The sequence below is a fragment of the Polistes dominula genome, unplaced genomic scaffold (assembly GCF_049000335.1).
Source record: "Polistes dominula isolate Pdom_NZ unplaced genomic scaffold, Pdom_raw_medaka contig_19, whole genome shotgun sequence".
Taxonomy (NCBI): domain Eukaryota; kingdom Metazoa; phylum Arthropoda; class Insecta; order Hymenoptera; family Vespidae; genus Polistes; species Polistes dominula.
In genome coordinates, this window is record NW_028301058.1 from 4,036,024 (window position 1) to 4,058,159 (window position 22,136).

At 32.8% G+C, this 22,136-nt stretch overlaps 1 protein-coding gene across 4 annotated transcripts in view; it reads left to right on the plus strand.

Annotated features, from left to right (window-relative positions):
* Positions 1–22,136, plus strand: part of LOC107072574 (uncharacterized) — a 67,746-nt gene that overhangs the window by 12,345 nt on the left and 33,265 nt on the right. Inside the window, exon 1 of one of the 4 annotated variants that reach the window (XM_015332622.2) lies at positions 19,320–19,916. The exons of 1 other annotated variant lie outside the window; for it this stretch is intronic. The gene's annotated coding sequence lies outside the window, so the exon portion shown is untranslated. Of the gene's footprint in view, positions 1–19,319; positions 19,917–22,136 lie in introns of those variants that run through there. 2 more of the 4 variants (XM_089175871.1, XM_089175872.1) reach the window with 2 other exon arrangements.

A 22,136-nucleotide genomic window follows, 5' to 3' on the forward strand; every position in this document is an offset into this window, starting at 1 on the left:
CACCACTGACTGCTTACCCCGGGCAAATAGGTATGCAGTTATTCTGAGACTGCCGGGGTGAATGGCCCCACCTTCTCGCCTTCGTCGTCGTCTTACAGCTTTTCCGAGTACTCGCAAAAGCTCTAATCGAATATCATCTGATGATGGCTAAGATAAGCAGGAATATTATTTAGCGATGACGTCATTACTTTCATTTAGAGTTGCTCAGAAGCTCTACGGGTATAATAATATGGACAGTTTATTTAGAAAATGGTGTAAGTCTCTTGTTTCGAGAAAATAAGAAGTTGGCATATCTGTCAATACAAAAATATAGGCTAATTATATTTAGTATGGCAATATACCTATTGATTTATCAATATGTAATTTGATTATATAAATTAGTTTTAGGCGCATTTATCTAAAATAATTTATATTTACGAGCTACGAATGAACTTATACCACTTTCAAAATGAGTCAATTGCACAAAAATCGTTTAATTTTATTTTTGAAAAATCAAATATCACTTAAAATATATATTATTATTTTATATTAATCCAATTTTGTTAACAAATATTAACAAGATATAGAATAATAGTAGTATTTTTAATTTGAAACTTTAATTATATTGTTAAAATGAAGAAACATTGGTAGTGTTAACTTAAGTTCTTCGTGTGACAGTGTTTTAAAATATTCGTGAGGTACAGGAAGTATATAGAGTAATAACTACTCCATATTCTTATATTTTTCGAAAATATTAGGCCTGGAATCGTATTACAAAGGCGTCTGGGCGATTTTTTCAAATTTTGCCAGTCTTCCCAAACGTGTAGAAAATAAATTTTTAGTCTTAAATTCTTTCTCTCGTCCATTGATATTTTATATAAAGTAGTGTATGGTACACTTTGAAGAAATCTCAACCAACGTATTTCCAACCAATTTACTTTTTTTCCTTTAGCGTTTATTTTTATCTGTTTTTAATTGCATTTTGTAGATTTTTTGTGGAAGCAAAATCCTCTCTTTTCATTTCACGTAAAATGAATTTATTACGTTATCTACATTGTTTTATAATATCATAATAATCGTGTGTGATGTATACAAGAAATTCTTTTTTCTTTTTTTTTCTTTTTCTTCTATGAAAATTGGATTTCCATCACTTTCGTAATCAATGATTACGCAATTTGTTTTAGTGGCCAATTTTAAATTGGACAAAGCATCAGTATTTTTTAAGAAATTGAATACTAACTAGTTATAAATAAAAAGTTTATACTAAATTGAGCATAAATCAAGTGATATCTCATATTTCAAAAAAACTTAACTTACACCACTTTCCAAATAAACGATCCATATAAAGGTAAAATATTTGAAATAATTTCTTTCTACATTTATCGAAAGGGTTTATGTTACTCAAAGATTTTCATATTTCTAAGGACGAAGTCATTAATTATCGCGGGAAGATAAGAATTTTGAAACGAGTTTAAGTTTGAGTACCGATGATGATTTAGAGTATCGTTTAGGAAAATATATCACTCCTAACACTATTTCACTTCCTTTTCAAATCTATCGTAATTTATTATTCAAGAGATAGATAAACGAGGGACCACATAATCGAGTCACGATTCTAAGCTGTGATTTCCCATCGCCGATCGATTAACAAATATCCGATAAAATAATAGGTTAGTTTGATCAACGATATCCACTTCATATGATATTAGTTAAACAATAGTCGTTTCTACTCGATATTATCGATCCTACCTTAACCACTAAATTATTGCTAATGACACGATAACGATTCGTTAAATCTCGCGTTATTATTGTTCGTATGATACTTCGGAATGGTTAGAATTATATTATAAAATAATCGTCGATAACGAGATGCTTCTCGATTGCGAATGGGAATGAAAAGGGGAAAATCCTGTAGTAAGTGATTCGACAAATCGTTCATATATTGTCATCAAATAGAATATACGAATCAAAGTTTTAATTATGAAGAATATCATTTAATCGTTAAAGTGCAATACCTCGATATCCCATGAATATTTATTTGCGCTTTAGCTCAACCTCGATTTCACTATGTATGTTCCTGTATATATTTTCGTAACATCAATAAACTCTGCTTCCTACTATTCGTCGAAAGATTGGATTGACTTTAACTCCTTCAAAGTCCACTCTGATATAGAAACATCTATAGAAATAGAATCTCTCGAACGTTTTTATCTAGAAAATCCAGTCGATCGGTTGCATCGCGACGTCAACGGTTCACTTATTGAAATGAAAAATATTTGTTATTTCTCATATATATCCTATTTATTGTTACCTATCTCTTTCTTTATATATATACTAGGATGCTAAGGCCACAAGTTGCTGTGATTTTTTTAATAAAATGCTGATTTAATATAATTTTAAGCTATTAATAAATTATAACAACACACAAAATAATACCATAATTAAAATGGAATACATAAAATAATATTACTCAAATAAATAGAAAAAGTAAGGTTATGTTACATGTAAATTGAAATAATTGAATTATAATATAGCGCCATCTATTGAAAACTTACAGAACCTAGAAACTTAGATAACCACTAAATAATAAATCCTTAAATTAGTAATAGAAATAATCTCGATAAAAACTATCCTATATACAAAGTTAATAGCATACAAAATAATACCACAATTAGAATGAAATGCATAAAATAATAATACACAAAAAAATAGAAAAAGTAAGGTTAAGTTGCATGTAAATTGAAATAATTGAATTTTAATACAGCGCTATCTATTGAAAACTTACATAACCTAGCGACCTAGATAACCTCTAAATATAATAAATCCTTAAATTAGTAATAAACAATACAAAATAATCGCGATTAAAACTATACTACATTCTAAATTACACCAAATAAACAAAATTTCATTAAGATTGGTTCAGTAATTTATTTTTAAATATAAAGAAATATATATTTTTCTAATTTAATAGATTTCAAATCGAATAGCGAAGTATTTCCACGTTTACCTATTTTCATGATTTTCCTGGAAGAAAGCGTTTATACATATTGCTATTAACGTATGTTTAAGCAGTCCGTTAGTTTCTCCGTTCGGTTTTTCAAGTATTGCGAGGTGGCACTCGGTTGGATTGTGCTGATATTTTTAGCGAAGGTTTGCTTCCTTGCGTTAGCAAAATGGCAATGGAAGGCTACAGCAACAGAAGCAGGAACGACGGCAGGGTCAATTGCACGAGTCAACTTGTGTCGGTAAATCCCGCTACTTCGATGGCCACCCATGTGAGAAAAAAAACTAAAAAATTATCATTTACTTATTCTTACAATAATTAAATTATCGTCATTTCCAGATGGGTGAAAGAAATGTTAAATAATATTGATCCTTTTTTGTTTTTTTCTTTTTTATTTATTTCTTTCTGTCTTTGTATGCCTTCTTTCGATTATCAAGTGCTATTTCAACGGATTAGATTAAAAAAAAAAAATGAGGACATTTATCTCGTATGTTATACTGGATTACATCTCAGGATCTAACAAGACCGCTCTCAAGTGGCAGAACGTTCTAAGAATGCCAACGAGATTTATGTCGAGTTCGAATGTAGGAAAGAAGTATACAGAAATATCAGTGACATGTGGCGATAAAGAAAGCGGCTTATCGCTACGACAAATTTCTTCTTTTATTTTTTACTATATATCTTTGAATGTGAGAAGAAAGGAAGGAAAAAAAGAAACGATGATTATTTCGAACGTACCTATATACAATACATAAGTACATATTATAACCCTTAACGAACGAGCATAGTTTACTAAAATAATAATCTGTAGATCGACGGATTTTTAATATACATATCTCAAATAATTTTGTGAGTTACAGTCATCTGTTATAACAATTAAGGGGGTATTCTGGTCTAGAAGCCGAAATTTTAGGCATTTTTCAAACTAAGAAAAAAAAAATGAAAAACATTTTTATTATTTATTTTTTTATCTGATGTTTATAAACATTTTAAGAATACAAAAAAAAATCGTGAAAAAAAAATAAAAAATTCGTAGAAATACAGGCCGGTTAAATGGGGGCTACAAAAAAATCGGTGCACTCTGGTTGACATGATTCCAACCCTTGTAGTGATCTGAAACACAAAAATTTGAAAAATTCTTAATCAGTAAAAATGTCGCTATCGGGTGACCCTTAGCCAAAAAAAAAATCACTAAATGGCGTCGATATGAAAAAAAATTTTTATTGGCCCCTTTTTTTGGCCTTCTCGAATTTTTTTAAAAATACTAAAAATTAATATTTTTCAAAATCCAACGGTCACCCGATAGAAAGATGTATAAAGAAGATTTCCACCAAATTTCAAAGGAATCAGTCAAGTAGAACTTGAGATATCGAGTCAACCACCTCACAAAAAGTAGTTTCGAGAAAAACGCGTTCAAAGTTTCGCGTAATAAGGGTAGGATACAGGATACCGCGTGATTAAAATAGTTATATCTCCGAAAATAATTTGAATTTTGAAAAATCCTCTTAAGAACATATTTTTAAAAGGTTAGGCTTTAAAAATATATAAAGAAAAAATTCGTTTCTTCAAATTTCTAGACCAGAATACCCCCTTAAATCAGTAACTTAAATTTTAAACGTGTTTTTCTCGAAACTATATTTTTCAAATCTGCTGCAGTTATAACTCGACGACAAATCATTCGATCAATTTGATTCTTGTTGCAGCTTCTTTTATATATGTTTCTCCATACCATGACCATCCAGTTTTCCGATCGGATAAAAAATGTAATTTTGGCAGGCTAAAAATCATCAAATTTTTTCGCGAAATTTTAACCTTTTTTTTAGGACTTTTCCATCTTGTTAAATTTGAATTTGTTTTTCGACCGGGTACGGACAATTCCTTCTAGTTTAACACGTTCACGCTGACGCTGATTTTCATTGTTTTCGCTGTGAGGCGGCGCTCGAATTTATGCCGCGCTTCTTCTGGCGGCGCCAAGAATAAATAAAAAAAATAAATAAATAATTTAATTAATAGTTTTTAATGAATATACGTTAAATTGTCATTATTTTAATTTTCAGCGTCTAATAGCACAATCGAATGCGTATCACAGGTGGTACGCATCGCCCGATAAGAAACCAATGCGGGCCACCGGTGGTACGAGCCGGCGTGAACATGTTAATAAACTTTTTGGTTTTTTTTTTATTTTTTGGCCCTTGGGAGGGCCAAATTTTCAAATTTTTGCTCCAAACATTTTGTCATATATTCATTACATATCCACAAATATCTCCTTAAAAAATTAAAACATTTCATGCAGTAGTTTTCCTTAAAAAAATTCCCAAAAATCACCTTTCTTCAAGCAGTCGCATTAGTGGTGTCCCTTAAATTATTTAATAGTTTATTTCCAGAGTTAGAAAAAGTGTATAATTAATACTGCTTTATTGGATTTTATGGAAATTTTTAGATAGTATTTGAACAAATTTTTCAATATAAAAGGATACTAAAATGAAAATTATAGAGAAAAATAATCAGATTTGAAAACAGAAATAGATATATGTATGTAATACATAGACATGTATACATTTGTAAATTGTATTATTTTATTGATTTACAATCTATACAAAATTGCTTATATTTTTGTATAGTGTGGTGCACCTTCCAACATTCCCTTATGTGGATACAAGTTTCTAGAATAGAATTATCGCCATAATTACCTGTCTCGTCAGGAAATCACGATATTAAACTTTATTGAACGTTTAAGAAACGGTGTCTTCTCGCTCAATGCTCGAAGATGAATGCATTCAGAAACAATCGCCCTTCATTGTAACGTAACAATAAAGACAGAACTTAATAGATTTTCTAAGTTATCAGATAATGTCGCTTATATGGTGGTATTTGATTATTTTAGATTATTTAAGATGTCGCTAGTATGGCGGCATTTGTTCGTTAAAAATTAAAAGACGACTATTAAGTTAGTGCTATGGAGGGTAGAGGTAAGGAATAACATCTCTTATAGGAGAAAATGTGAAAAAGTGTCCAGCGTTTTCTATAAATAATAGTTCAAAAACCTTCCAGAATGGCGCTGGTGTAGACAGAAGGTATGGTATGAATGTAGCAATTGTAAACGAATTGAAGTATGCCGAGTTAAAAAATTTAATATTATTGGCGACTTCCACATAACACGAAAGGTTTTGAAATCTTTCAGCGAAAGTTTCCTTAATATTTCCAAAAAATCTTTCAGAAACCTTGCAGACATCATTCTAAAATATTTTTAAAAAGATTCATAAAAGATTTTACAAAAATATTTTAAAAATATTTCTAAAATATTTTACTGATAGAGTAATCTTTTGCAAGCTCTGAACGCGGACATTTTCACCTTGTAAAGAGACATATTTCTAAAATTGGCAATGTTAAAAGAATGGAAAAGTGAATACCAAACGAAATAAGTTGGATCGGTTGAACATATGCCCATCATTGCTAACCCGAATTTTACAAATGAATAATTATATGAAATTTTGTAGCACCCAACTTATTCACTGGATCTTTCGTCAATCGATTTTCGTTTTTTTAAACATTTAGAACAATTTTACGGGCTAAACAGTATGAACATAAAGACAGCCTAAAAATGTTCATATTAAAGTTTATTGATTCTTAAGATCAGAATTTCTTGAAGACAGGCATCTATACATTAAAATCTCGTTGGGAAAAGTTTATTGAAGCAAATAGTGTTTATTGTGATTAAATAAACAGGTTTTGAAAAAAGATATGTAGTTCTATATATTCACTTAAAAATGCGACATTTCATATGAACTAACTTAATACTTATAGATTAATTTAATATTTTGACAAAGAGAAATCCTATCGTAGCAGCCAATACTCTTCGTCGTTGTTTTAAAGAGTAGTATCAGACTTTAATATCAGCTAGTTCGTTCTATAGAAGTCTCTCTTTAGTAGAGGAACTAAATTGATTGAACAGAGTAATAGTGGGCTGCCTTTTCTCTCGATGAGGCATCTTTGAAGGCGTCTTCAAGGCGTCTTCGAGGCGTTTTCGAGGCGTCTCAAAGACGCCTAACCTACGCGGATCCAATTATTCCAAAGTTACCGCCTCCTCTCGGTGAATATACCTTCATGGTTTCGCACTTTTTTCCAAATTATTTTTAGACCCGCCAAAATTAATCGTTCCATTTGTTTTCTCCTACGTTATCCTTTCTCTTTTTTTCTTATTTTTGTTTCTTTTTTTTTTTTTACAAGGAGAAAACAGTTAAGTTAACGGGACTACAATTTTTGTTTACTTTTTTTCTTTTTAATTCTACAGGGTTGTAGGGGTCAATGAAGGTCATACACCGTGTTAGCAATAACACATCCATAACTCTCTTGTTTCCGAGAAAACGAAAAGGGAGAAGTTTCGCATGCATTTTTATATACCAGTTATAGTTTCATGTTTGATGGAAAAATAAGTATCGTTTAATTAAAAGAGAACAAGAAATTGTAGAGATAATATACAAATTTTGAGTTTCCCACAAAAGGAGAATTCGAAAGTTTTGAACTTAATGCGGTATGGAAAATTAAAAAAGCTCAAAACTTTTCAATCCACCTCTGTTTGTTAAGTCCAAAACTTTCGAACTACTTTTGGTGCGTTAGATTTAGGGGTTTTTGATCCTTCGCGTGGCTCAAAACTTTTCAACCCACTCATTTATATTTTTTTCTATAACTTTCTCTCTCTTTTTTTTTTTAATTACACTGCATGAAATTTGTATTGCTACTTAAAACTAATTGTATAGAAAAATGCATGTGAAATTTAACCTTTCGTTTTCTTTGGAGCGATTAGGTAATTGAGTTTTTACTGTTTTGCGCTATAATACAATTGCGTAGAATTGAAAAAAAATTGGTGACCTATCAATTTGATTCTCCCGTAATAATGTTAATAAACATCGGATAGAAAAACGTTTGAACGATCGTGTCAAAAGTATTATTTCATTATTATTAAGTACATTTAATTGAACCATATCTATATAGAAACTCGTAGAAAGCGAGAATATTTCTCAGGAATAAAAAAAAAAAGAAAAATTATAAGAAAGATAACGATCGTCTGCGATCTCGTTGTAACGACGTGAATAAACGAGAAAGAGAAAGAAAGAGTGAAAGAGAATAGGCGAGAAATAATATAACGTGGTAAGTCCGGGAAGAAGATGAAAAAGCTGCTGCTGCTGCTGCTACTGCTACTGCTACTGCTGCGAAAGAATGCAAAGGAGAGATGATAAGAGGGTGAAGAGGGTGAGGTGGAGGGTAAGTAGGAGGTAAACTGCAATTAAACTGCAACAGCTCGAAATGCTCTTACTACGAGACGTTGAACTCGTATGATAGTCCGCAGATTGTCTTTGTGATTAAAGAAAAAGTGGGTTAATGTTGTGCGTTTGGATTATGTTCATGCTTGGGATACTCGAGCATCATCCGTAATAGCGTTGACATCCTGCTGCTCTTCTTCGACCAACCATTACAGGAGGAACAATGGAGTATACACGCCTAAACGGAATACCTATATAATATAATCAAAATAGTGTAATGTAGTATGCGCATGTACGTGAACTCTTTTTAACATTTGTCGTCTTCACCTTCTTTTTCTTTTTTCTTTTTTTTTTTCCTCCTTTCCCCCCTCCCTCCCTCCCCCTCACACACATCGTTTCGCCATAAGGAACAATCGGAACTAGGCGCAGCCTCTTTTTAATTACGCGCACGATGCATGCATAAGAAGGAGTGCCCTTTTTTTCGCCCTGATACTTGACCTAATGTATATCCGGATAACAACAACAACAACAACAACGCTTACGCGTGTTCTTTCTTAACTAAAATTTGTTTAACACATGTAAGACGATCGAAAAAATGTTATACAACGGTAGATAACGTTTAACCGCATACCGAGAGAAGAATAAGAGAGACTACACACGCTCGGTTAATAACCCTTTTTACTTAGAAAGAACAACAACAAATAAAAAAAAATGTAAAGGAAATAACGCGAAGATATTGCGTGTTTTCTTTCATTTAACCTCGTTTTAATTCCATCATTTTACGCGGCACTTCTATACGAACAATGATGGCGAATCGCGTTACGCCATCTTTATTCTCCATTAACGTTTAAACAGAAATTTTTGTATCATATGTGATGAATAAAAGAAATGTTCTCTATAAAAAGTTCGAATATAATGGATTTATTTTATTTTGTTCAGAGCTGTGTATGTATATATCCACACATATGTGAATAATATCGTTTAACGTGTAAAACTTAGCTTTAGTTTCGTTCGTTATTTCCAACCGAGCTCGTACGTATTTCGATATAAATAACTCGAAGAGGGTCGCGAGAGTCCGTTCACGTATACTTACGCGGAACGCACACGCGCAATAGGTTGGCCCTGGACCAAGATTAGTCATCCGAGACGCGAATCTTGCACGTCCTCGAGTAGTAAGTAAGCACTTACGTGCGCTTTTTAGTTGCCAAGGAATCTCAAAAAACTATCATCGAATGTTTGGATTTCGAATTTAAGGTAATATCGATATAAAAGATCTCCCTCTTCGAGATTCTTGCCAACATCTCATCGAACATGATTGTTTACCTTTAAAATTATACGAAATGGAAGAATAAACGGGTGTGTCATTTATTTCTACAAAATGTTTTTTTGTAGTTCCCGTTGCATCCAAATCCGTAAATATAAATGGGAAGTGTTTTTTTTTATACTTCCTAAATTTGCTCGTATTATAAGAGATCAAACTTTTAAGTAGGCGTTGAATCAATCATGTATTTCATTAGTATCAATTTACGTTTAACACGTTCCGTGCCACGTGTACCACTGGTGGTATAGTTAAACATATTTATTTAATGCGATGAAAGATAGAAGATTTGTTTAACTGTTATATTTACAATAATTAATAATTACACGTAATGGTTGATTTTGTTAAAGCAAAGATCAAATGGACTGAACGACAAGTCAAGCAAAAAAGAGTGCGGACACGGAACGTGTTAATGACTTTCGTATCATAGATCTATATTCCTTTTTTTCACGTTTTCTCTCGTTATATCGTTTGGCAAGTTTTCCCCCTATATGCTATAGTCGAAAAGGGTGCCACTCAAACGTAGACGACAAGTGTCTTGTTCTCTGTTGTAACAGGCCTAGGCATCCTCCCCAACATACGCGTAACGAGATGCTTGTTACATTACATCTTATTTTTTTAATCCTCACTTGTCGTGCTTCAATGCTTTGCAACTTTTGTATCGACTATATATAACACGCAGAAAGACTATATATAACACGCAGAAAAGATATAATTCATCGAGAAAAAATCAGGGATATATTTTAATTATATTCCAATTGATATCTCCTTTAATTTTTTCGTCGATACACAGTTAGTTAGGTCGGTGATATAGTTGAGTTGAGTTAAATAAAAGCCGAATATATAAAAAGATACTTCAAAATTAGGTCGACTCGTCCAAACCAGCCTCAAGAAGAGCCTATTTCCCTTTGACGCATTCAACAACTCGAATACACCTGTTTCTACTGATATCTTGTTCTACTTTCACCCGGTGTGTGTGTGTGTGTGTGTGTATATATAATACAAGTCGCGATCGGTTTGCAAATTTTATTCCTTCCATTTTTCGCACATTTAACATTCATTTCCGATCGATAGATTTCTTTTATTGTTAACTAAGAATCCTTTGTTACGATTGACGTTATAATATATCATTATAATGTACTTATTTATCGTTATTAAGGACTAAGACTACTTAACATTCATTTCCAATCGATAAATTTCTCTTATTGTTAATTAAGAATCCTTTGTTACAATTGACGTTATAATATATTACTATAACTAGGATGCTCCAGCCACGCGTTGCTGTGACTTTGTTATAAAATGTTGATTTAACCAGTTGACTGTGGAATTTAGTCTCAAAAAATCACCACAGGGTGCGGAATTAAAAATAGGTAACGACGTGTATACACGTCGAACGCAGGGCAAATGGTATTATTATACATTTTACGAAAAACGAGGAAGGATTACATTTTTATTCGTCAAAAAAACTAATAATTCGTTTCTGAATACGTTATTCTTACTAAAAGCTTGAATTTTGTAAAAAAGAATAAAAAAATATATAAACAAGAAAAATTGAAGATAACAAGAATAAACAAGAAAAATAAGAAAATAGTTTACAAAATTTCAAGCTATGTATGTGTGATATGTTTCAAAGCACGGTACTACGCAAAGTGCGACTTCACAGGTCGTACACCAAAACCTTGTTTCCTTGCGTTTTCCATTTTTTGAGCAAACGGCACATCTTATAAATAAAAATAAATTAAATAAATATAAATAAAATACATAGAGGTCGTATTGGTAATATAAAAGGAACATACCACCAAATAATATTCTTATTACATTTTATTAAGATTTCGAATTTTTATAGTGAATGGTAATTTTTTATTTTACACGACGTGTATACACGTCGAACGCACTTAACTGGTTTATATAATTCTTAACTATTTAGTAAATTATAACAGCACACGAAATAATACCACAATTAGAATGGAATATATAAAATAATAATACTCGAAAAAATAGAAAAAGTAAGGCTATGTCGTATGTAAATTTTAATAATTGAATTGTAACACAGCGCCATCTATTGAAAACTTCCAGTATCTAAAGACAAAAATTACCTCTAAATATAACAAATCCTTAAATTAGTAATGAAAATAAAAATAATCGCGATAAGAATTATCCTATATACAAAGTTAACACACAAAATAATACTACAATTAGAATGAAATGGATATATTTATAATACATGAAAAAATAAAAAAAGCAAGGTTAGCTATGTTATATGTAAATCTAAAAAAAACGTATGACGTCAATATATCGAAATAATTGATTTGTAATACAGCGCCATCTATTGAAAACTTACCGTACCTAAAGACTATGGAGGGTAGAGGTAAGGAAAATCATCTATGTATATGAAAAGTATCCGTCGAAATGTATTAAATTAGGGTAGCGCCACATTAGCATCAGGGTAAATTTTAAAGGAAGCGCCAAATATTATTAGAGTAGGATTGAGAAATAAACGAGGAACACAAATTTCACAACACAAATTTTACCTATAACTGTTTTGTTATTCACATACTTTTTCATAAAATTAAATGATAAAAAATCAATAAACGTACTATTCACAGTTCACGAAATAGAATCACTCTAGCTACACGTTTTCTCATAATAATTCTTTAAGGTTATATTTACTACATTATTTTGTACTACGCAAGTAGTTGAAATTTTCAATAATTAACTACTTTAGTCGCCAATAATATTAAATTTTTTAACTCGGCATACTTCAATTCGTTTACTATTCTGTACTATAATTGCTACATTCATACCATACCTTCTGTCTACACCAGCGCCATTCTGGAAGGTTTTTGAACTATTATTTATAGAAAACGCTGGACACTTTTTCAAATTTTCTCCCATATGAGATGATACTCCTTACCTTTACCCTCCATACTTAAGACTTAGATAACCTTTAAATAATAAATCCTTAAATTAGCAATAAAAAGTGAAAAAATAATCACGATAAAAACTATTCTATATTCTTTGTTGGATAAATCAAGCAAAATACAAACAATTTCAATAATATTGGTTCAGTAGTTTCGAAGTTCATTAGAAATCAACAATGTGACACTGAATTTATGTATAAAGATGTATTTATTTATCGGTATTTAAAGACTTACAGGAAATATCCTATATTAGTATTATCCGAGAGTTGAATAATCGATAGACACGCACACGGCGTGTCGAGGTGGTGAGGAAAGGGGTGTTTCTGTGAAGTCAATAGACGACGATTAATTTCGCGTTTTAACCTATGCATCTTTCCACGTCATTTTCCGTCCTTTCGAACGTATTGAAATAGAAATTTGATATCGTGGGCGTGTCTTCCGTTACTACCGAAAAATGGTCAGGAAATTGTTAAATATTTCGAATCATGTCACGAATTTTCTTCCTACTAATTCGTTCAAATAATAATCGTTAAAATATACTATATACTATATACTATATACTATATACTATACGTTTAATCCTGAAAGAATTTTGGTAAATTGTGATAAAAGAATGTATGGAACTCGCGACGCCAAAGGGTTAGATAATTAATTTTTCTTTCTCGCATGGTCGAATATTGTAAAAATTCTCGGAAAATATTATTCCTCTTGTATACTTGCGTGCGCACGTCGAAGGGAAACTTTTGTTTTCTCCGCGATATTATAACGGATGTTAGTTGGTAGCAGTAGGTAGGGAAGGTAGATAATTAAATTTTTTGCCCAGAGAAAAAAAAACTCATCGCGATGCTAAAGGAAGAAGAAGAAGAAGATGATGAGGGAAGGGGGGAAAGCTTCTTTCCTAATTCCTTGCTCGAGTAAACGTCCCTTTTCGAACAATTTAACAACCAATCGTTTTGTCTTTTTCTTGTTTTCTTTTTTTCTTTTTATTTCTTTTCTTTCTCCTTTCTTTTCCTTCGTAACGTTTAAGAATTCGTTTGGTAGAAAATCGTAAAGACAACGTAATAGAAGAAAACAGTAAAGTAGGAATGATAGTAAGTTTTGTACAGGCGCATTCGGTGCAATATCCGAGTTTCGTTCATCCTGAAAATATCACCGTGAAAGGTCGGACTTTTTCTTTTTTTTTTATTCTTTTTTTTTTTTGCTACTACCAACAAAGTGCACCACTTTTCCCTTGTAAAATCGTAAAGAACTCTGATGCATGCCGTATCTTTTTGCTACTTTCTCTGCATCGACTAAGTTTTAAACCCTCGGAAAAAAATGACTTCAAATCGTTTGTTCTTCCAAAGAAGAGAGAAACGAGAAATTTATCGCGTAGGTGACGAAGTCGTAGGAAGTTTTAAAAAAATTCGTAAAAAAAAAAAAGAAAAACAAATTTCTTAAAAAGTTAGGTCACTCTAGAAGTCGAAAAAATAAGCTTTTTTGTGATTTTTTTTCAGAAAGAATATAAAATAAATCAAATTTACAATAGTAGAAGTTTAGTGTACATATGATTGACCGTAAAACTATATATATATATATAATGAACTATACTATTTACAAGAAAATCCTACGTACTTATTTAGACAACATATTTTTAAAGATCTAATTCAAATTTGAAGTGAATTGGTTGAAAATTGTCCGAGTTATGGGATGCGGCCAACTTGAAAAATGCAGTTTTGAGATGAATGCACGTTTAAAGTTTTAGGTTATAGAAAGTCATATGATATACTTTGAAGAACAAGTACTTAGACATATTTTCTGGCCATAATCTTTTGAGATATGATTTTTAAGGTTCTAAGGGACCATTTAAAACAATACAAAAAAAAATTTGATTTTTCGAAAGTCCTATAGGGACCTAACTCTTTAAAGTATTCTACCGAAGACGTATAATGTAGTACCTACTGCAAATACTTCGTCTTTATTCGTGTTGTTGCTCCATATTTCTTTCATTGTTTTCTTTAAACGATCGAGCGAACTTGCACAAAGACAAAAAAAAGATTTCAGGATGAAAGAAATTTGAAGAAAGGGAAGAACGAACACGACGGTACAAGGAAATAGAAGGGAAAGATTTAGGACAGTAGGGACAGTAGGAAGGAAGATGATTCTCTATTTACAAGAAGGAAGGAAAAACTTAGCGATATAGAGCTTACACGAATTTCTTTGATAAAACAAACAACATGTGCGATGACTTAATTTCTTTAAAACCCTTTCAGACCTATAAATGCATATATGCATTTAATAAAAGTTGCCAAGCGTGCATATACGTGTTTGTCAGTATAAATGAAAATAAGTGAATGTTGTTTCGCGTATTGATTATTAAAATCCTACTAAACACTTTAGCAGCAAATACTATTTAGCACTCAAAAAGATACTAAGCGTAAGAAGAAGACATTTGCATAATCACGAGTTACAAATTTCTCATCATTTACATCTACGATTACGAGAGAAATATCTTTAGGGTATTACAATCGGTAATTAAAATAAAAAAATAAAAGAAAAGAAAGCTGGATGAGAATTGGGCACCAATCGGTAATTGGAAGTTCCATTTGTCCAAATATATCTTTATATGTATAAAAATTCAGTGACACATTGTTTGTTTTCAATAAACTTCGAAACTACTGAACCGATCTTAATGAAATTATTTTTATTTTGTGTGATTTTTTTTAACTTAAGATATACGATAGTTTTTATCGCGATTATTTTTTATTTTTTATTACAAATTTAAGGATTTATTATTTACAGTTTATCTAGGTCTTTAGGTAGTGTAAGTTTACAATAGATGGAGCTGTATTATAATTCATTTTTTTCGATATATTCACCTCAGACGTTTTTTTCAGATTTACATACGACATAACCTAACTTTTTGTATTTTTGCCTGTATTATTATTATATGTATTACATTGTAATTTTGGTATTATTTCGTGTGTTGTAATAAATTACTAAATAGTTTAGAATTATATTATAACAAAGCCTCATCAAAGCGTGACCAGAGCATCCTAGTAAGTTATTAATCAACTTATCAATACAATTTTCCTGACAATAATTTCGTTTTATTCAATAAAAAAATTGATAGTTGTATATTTTAGTTTCAGTTTTAATAGAATTTGTTTGGATTACAAATATACTATGGATTATTTTTTGAAAGCTAATAAAGTTGTTAACTTTTGTTAGATGAAACATCCAGCATGGTCCCTAGTTTTGTTTCGTATTTGTCGAAGGTCATTGTCAAGTGGTCTAAACGAGAAGATCGCCCGAAGGATTCTACGTAATTACGTGCGGTTGTGGTCTGTCAAGGTTGAGTATCACTGAAGGTCTACTGCAGCCATGGAGATGAAAAGGGAGCGAACCGCGCGAACGAGTCTGCCCGGTCTCTATTCCCCGTCTTTCACGGTGCAGTCCTCTTCCCCCATAAGAGGATTTTTTTTTTTACTTTCGCTGTTTCTTTATATTAACTACGAATTGGAATTCTTCGGGAACGATATTAATTGCGGAAAACAAATTTTTCGTCGTTTATTCAACGATTCGTTAACGAAACTGAACAAATCATTTCGTAATTTGTTGCTTAACAGTTTTTTTAACTAAACTTGCGAAAGTATTTTTTAGGGTTTTTTATTATTCGTATTGCAAGAAAATACTTTATTAATATGATTTTTGAACAAATGTTGAATATATTGATTATCATTAGTATTTTGAATTTTATATCATTTTTAGTTTGGTTTTTATGAGCTTTTTTACCCGAATCTTTGTAAATTTGTCAAGTTATATGTATTGGAATTCTTAAAAAACGATATTAATTTGCAAAACAAATTTTTCGTCGTTTATTCAACGATTCGTTAACGAAACTGAACAAATCATCTCGTAATTTGTTGCTTAACATTTTTTTTAACTAAACTTGTAAAAAGTTTTATTTAAGGCTTCTTACTATTCTTTATTAGTATGATTTTTATATAAATATTAAATATATTGATTAACATTATAGTATTTTGAATTTTGTAAATGTCATTTTCAGTTTGGTTTTTACGAGCTTCTTTCCTGAATCTTTGCAAATTCGCCGAGTTATATGTATTTTTCATTACGATTACGAATGTAAAATTCTTTCGATACGTGGAAAATCGATAAACGTCGTCGTAATTATCCTTTCACGCTCGATCAGTAGTTATTATCGGGTGTGATCGACGATTAAACGTACTGCTTACTAAGTAAGCATCTAATGAAAGTTAACGATCGAATTAACGTCAGGATTGTTGTCTTTAAAATGGCAATTTTTTTGCTCGGTCTAACGAAAGATTCTTAACTAATTAAGCTAAATCTTTTTTTCATATACTTCATCATACGTTTAAGTAGAAGTAAAGTTCATAAATAGATCTCGTAAAAAATAACAAAAGGACACGAAGAAACAGATTTGCAGTTGGAAGACACAAATGCTGTGTTATCGGGGGAAAAAAAGCTGTCGTCGACGTTTGGACGAACGAAACATAAAAATACGTATCAAATTGTCAAGGAAAAAACGAACGTTGGCAAAAATATTTTGTCTTTATTCGTATTGCTATTAATAATCGCGTAGCAACTCGTTGTTGGTTGCTATGTTAACTCTTTAGGACACAGTTTGACATTTTTAGTCCCACCTCGAAATATTGCAATAACTGCATGCTTATAAGTTTATATTTCGTCATATTTACGTAAAACAATTGATAATAATATTTTTAACAAATGTTACAAATGTAATTAAATTGGTACTCTTTCTTTATATTGTTACATTATGTAATACCTCTATTAATAAAAATATATTAATTTTATTCCATTTAAAACGTAATAAAATTTCTATGTAATATAGGGCTATTTTATTATCTGAAATTCTGTACCGCAAAGAGTTAAAACGGTTTCAAACTGCATTTATACTTGTCTTTTTTATGTAATTAGATATACAACCACGTTGTGGAAAAGAAAGAAAACGTTTCTTTTTTTAGAAACTATTTTCATGATATCATAATGATCGTTCATAACGATTCCAATTCTTACCTATTCGAAAAATCGATTATCACCGGTTAATCGCGAGAATGCACGCGACCTTTCATACTTTAACCTTGCCTGACTAAACAATCTTTCTTTTACGACAATAACGACAATAGGTACAATCACAAAAAAAAAAGAAAAAAATTGCAAAGGGAAGGCTAATTTGTTTTTTCTTACAAAAAAAAACACACAAATACACATACACAGAGAGACAAAGAGACGTCTCTTTTACGTCGAACGGAGGGTCTCTGTAGGGAGTGTTATTAACGGCAATCGATTTATAATTTGAATTCGGTGTTTCGCCCACGTTCATGTACCAAACACAAGTCTCCTATGAGATGAAAAGAGGGGAACTGGCGTCGAGGCAGAACTTACACATACACACTGTTATGAATCACGAACGAACCCTGACACGCGTAGAAGAATAAAATAAGAGAGAAAGAGAAAAAGAGAGTTAGAGAGAGGGGGAGGATTCATAGGGTTATCGGTCGAATCTTGAAAACCTTCAGAAAGTATCAGCTTGCTGATGATGTGTCGTTTATAAAACGTAAAAAGTTTTCGTCGATTTAAATATCGATTTTTAACGTTTTGAGCAAAGAAACGTCGAGTTATTTTGCGTAACGGAAATATAAACGTGCAAGCAAACGAGATGAACAAAGCCCCCAAAGTTCTTCGAAAACGAGAAAAAGCAAAAGAAAACGCGACAGTGGTTCCTACTTGTTACCACGAAGAAAATTAAAAGGTGGGGGGGGGGATGCAATGGTTTACGGTTACTAGAATTTAACCAAACGATTAACTTTTTGCAGAACAGAATTTCAGATAATAAAATAACCCTATAATGCATAGACATTTTATTGCGTTTTAAATGAAACAAAATTGATATTGTAAATATTACTATCAATTGTTTTACGTAAATAAGAAAAATAATATAAACCTATGTGTATACAGTTTTCGCAATATTTCGAGGTGGGACTAAAAATGTCTCACCATGCATTAAGGTGCATCAAAAAAGGTGGGACACTTTTATTTATCCCGCTGTGTCCCAAAGAGTTAAACATACAAATAAAAGAAATAAAAAAGAAGAAAACGTTAATGGTGTTCTATGACGTATTTGTTGCACGGGGATAAAAAAGAAAAAAGTCGAAAGATCAGGACAATGCAACAACAACAACAACAACAACAACAACAACAACAACAACAAAACGAGAAGAAGAAAAAGAAGGGCGGATAACCCGTTGAGAAATGGAAGATAATTATGTTCGACTACGTAGAAAGATGAGTGCCACGCACGTAGTGTTTCCGCGAAAATGCGAGCAAGCAAGCAAGCGAGAGAGAAAAAGAAAGAGAAAGGTATCAGAAAAGAAGGGAGAGTGCAACAAGGACAAGAATATACACAGTTGGTATAACAGAGACACTTGGTAGCAGAAAACGACCGGCCTATAGATGCCAAGAGACTCGAGAAAGAGAGTCGCTGGCCGATAGAAGACTCCCTACGAGAGAGAGAGAGAGAGAAAGATAGATAACTAGTTGAACGAAGAGAAAATGTTACACATATGTTGAAGAAAGAAAGAAAAAGGAAGAATGAGAGAGAGAGAGGGAGAGAGAGAGAAAGATTGGGTGCTGGTTGAGTTGGTGGTGTGGCGGTGGATGCCGGGAGGAGGAGGTGGAGGAGGAGTAAAGGGGGAGTCCGGCCGGGTGTTTCGAAGAGAGGGGAACCCGCTGGGGTTGGCGTCAAGGGAAAGGGGAAGTTGGGGTAGGAGGAGAAAAGGCTGCCGGGCGCCATACTGCCTTGGTTCTTCGGCACTAGTACGCGGCCAGCGCCTCCGTCGATCGTTGCAGCTATAGGTAGACTAGTAGAGACTAGTAGAGTGTTAGAGAGTGGTAGTAGTTGAGTGCTAGAGTGGTCGGTCGTCATAGTAGTAAAGCCAGTATACGAACAGTGTTGGTAGTCGGCAACAGCAGCAGCCTTCGTCCCCGCTGCTGCCGTCGTCGTTGTCGTCGTTCGCGTTCATCGACATCGTCGACGTCGTCGTCGTCGTCGTCGTCGTCGTCGTCGTCGTTGGCGTCATCGTTGTCGTCGGCGTCATCGTCGTCGCGGTAATTTACTTTATTTTCTTTTTCCCAAATCCCCTTCCCCTCTCCACCTCACGGTTTCTCTCGTGGGAGACTACGTGTAGCATTCGTCTCGTCTCGTCTCGACCGGCACACATTATACGCTTTTTCCTTTCCCCTATCCTCGCCTTCCCATTGCTGTTGCTGCTGCTTCTTCTCTTTCTCTTTCTCTTTGTGGAAGCAAGGATAGACGGAGACATATATATACTTGGTGGATTTTAAAATTCGACCAAGAGGAGCCAAGCTTCCTTGGAATACTCTCTGGAACGGTGAGTGAAGTCCCTTTTCTTCAATGGCAAAACACCGAGGTTAGGGTACTTTTGAATCTATTCATCTTGGATACTGCACACTAGTCGTTTATTTTTTGTCTTATCAACATCACATTTGTTTCTTATTTTATTTTACGTTTTTTTTAAACAATATATATATATATATATTATGTATGTATATATGTTATAATAGTATTTTGTGTTTTTCTTTTTAAATCAAATGATACTTGTTTGACAGAACGCAACAGTATCGTTATTTCATAGAATTACTATTAAGACAGTAAGGGAATCTTACAAAGGGGTAGTTTACCCCCTTTTTCGTGTCGTTTCGATGAGTGCGTGTTTGCGTGCGTGCGTGCGTGAGAACTACAGAAACCTGTGAGTTTCGTTATTTTGTTAAGCGTAATGAATCTTAATCCCCTTTATGCCGAGATATTTTATTCATCGATAATATTCAGAGATATATATATGTAATATAATATAGTATTATCGATTACCTAGTAAGTTTCATCTAATAATCTGAACATCATGTGTACCTAAGTAATAAAATATTGATTTGAAACGTTTTGTCACAATCTTATTTATATTAACAATTAAATACTTAAAATACACTTTAAATGTTAGTAAAATTAAGAAATGGTTTTAATAATACATCGAACCGAGGTATAATAATCAGGTTTTCAAGTTTGTATAGCAGATGTTTCTCTCGTAAAAGACATTCATAATAAAAATACAAAAGTTTACCGGCCGTCCCCTCGTTCTTTCTCTTTCTCTCTCTCTTATTCATTCTAGTAAGAGTTAGAATAGTCGTCAGTCCGCTTATTCGAGCCACGAATTTGGAGTTTCGAGGTTGCATTATGCATGCTGTCGCACGATGCACGAAATATATTACCATAAGTGGTGGTGGTGGTGCACCTTTACTACACTTTTACAAAGATGAATTACTTCTGTATGCCATAGGAGAAAGAACGAAAAATATCAAGGTGAGAAGAAGAGTCCAGTCGTGGTCGTTCATGCTGACAAAGATCGTTGATTGCGATATGAAGAACTTTATCACGGTGTCTGTCCAATGATGTTGGATTAACACTTGGATGCCGTGTCCCTGGCAGTCAGGTTCACTACACCTTCTTCGCATTATTCAGAAAACTTCATACATATTCAGAATGAGACGGTAGTGTTCTTCATGGTCTCTCTCTTTCTCTCTCTCTCTCTCTGTCTCTCTCTCTCTCTATGATGATAATGATGATGATGATGATGATGATGATGATGATGTTCATAACTTTCGGGAAGAGATATCCGCGTGTTTTGTTACCCTGATCCTACCGTTTCGCTAAAGGAAAACAAAGCCGATGTAACAGTTTCTCAAGCTAATAACCATTCATTTCCATATCTTTTCTTCTCAAAGATAACCTAACTAAAACTTTTTAATCGCACGTTTGATCGAAACTATTTATCAAAATCAATTTTTTTTTCCTTACACTTCCATCTGTTTTTGGAGATTTTTTTTTGATCGTACACAATTGACGCTAGTTAGAAAGTATCAATAAATTCTTTGGCTATTTGCGTTTCATAGAAATTTCCATTAGAAGAGGATATGACTCGTCGTCCCATTAACGTTTAAAACTTGCGATAATATTGAATGTGTGTTGGGAGGAATTCGAAAGTCAAAGTGTGCGTCGTTGTGTCTCGCCTAGTTTTTCCCTCGTCTATCCTTGTCGTTTGTAACTTCCTAAGAACGTTGAAAAGAACGCTGGAATTTCTGGAAGGAGGAACGAAAGGACACGAGAAGGTTAGATCTCAAAGAAAAGCATAGGGAGAGGAAGGTAGGTAGCCAAAATAGAAGAGAATTAAGGTTAGGATGGCCCAAAATGCAGCTGATGATGCAATTTGCTTCTATTTTCGGGTTAAATCAAACGAAATGGAAGTCTTTGTTTGTGAAAAAGAGGAAAAAGGTAGAAAGAGGAAGCTCTCCCCTATCCACTCCTCTTCCTGCTGCCCAAGTTCTCGCCAGGTGTCGTCAAACATTTCTCAAACAGATATACGACAATAGTGTCGTCGATACAATAAGACCGAATATGGTAGGTGCACTACAACAGCAACAGCAAAAACCAAACGCATGTTTCCGGACTTCTCGACTTGGCAGTTCGATCATCTGGTGAATCAGCTGGCGTTTTTCATTGTTACGAACGAAGTGTCAACAATTTTTTGAATACGCTTTAC